Source organism: Mirounga leonina, unplaced genomic scaffold (genome assembly GCF_011800145.1).
Source record: "Mirounga leonina isolate KUSES-001 unplaced genomic scaffold, KU_Mleo_1.0 Mir_127, whole genome shotgun sequence".
NCBI lineage: Eukaryota > Metazoa > Chordata > Mammalia > Carnivora > Phocidae > Mirounga > Mirounga leonina.
The window spans coordinates 70787020-70787716 of NW_023270316.1; the positions used below are offsets into that span (position 1 = coordinate 70787020).

Below are 697 nucleotides of genomic sequence, written 5' to 3' on the forward strand. Positions count from 1 at the left end.
ACATGCACACATACACCATAGAGCTCTGCTTTGCCGTAGCAGCTGCTGCCTCTGCCTCTGCCTCTCCCGCCTCAGCCTCTTTGCCCGGCATACACACACATTCAGATTTGCGCGCTGTTTCAATCCTTGATGACGTGTCCCCGGAGACAGCCAATAGCAAACGGGCTCTGGTCAGGACAATGGGAGGTATCGGGCCAATGAGCGAGCCCCGTGAGTTGGCGGTAGCCAATAGGAGCCGCGCTGGCTGGAGAGTAATGTTACAGAGCGGAGAGAGTGAGGAGGCTGCGTCTGGCTCCCGCTCTCACAGCCATTGCAGTACATTGAGCTCCATAGAGACAGCGCCGGGGCAAGTGAGAGCCAGACGGGCACTGGGCGACTCTGTGCCTCGCTGAGGGTGAGTCTGGGGCAGCGCCGCGGCGGGGAGAGCGCCTCCGGCAGCTCTCCACCCCGCGCGGTGGCCGGATCCCCGCGGCCGGGAGCCGGCGGGTCAGGATCCACACAAAGGCAAATGAGGGGGGACCGTGGGGGGAACTGCGCACGGAGCGAGCCTCTTCTCGGGCGCCGGGAGCCCTGCCCCGCGCCGGAACCCCGGCCCACAGGCTGCCTGAGGCGCTGCGAACCCCGAGCCCCGCGAGTTTCCACCCCCGGCGGCGTCCGCGCTGACTGGCGCAAAAAAAAATTTTTTTAATTAAAAAAA

At 63.8% G+C, this 697-nt stretch overlaps 1 protein-coding gene across 1 annotated transcript in view; it reads left to right on the plus strand.

The window, feature by feature from the left end:
• Positions 1 to 232: 232 nt before the first annotated feature.
• Positions 233 to 697, plus strand: part of HMGB1 (high mobility group box 1) — a 6461-nt gene continuing 5996 nt past the window's right edge. Inside the window, exon 1 of the mRNA XM_035003603.1 lies at positions 233 to 394. The gene's annotated coding sequence lies outside the window, so the exon portion shown is untranslated. The remainder of the gene's footprint in view (positions 395 to 697) is intronic.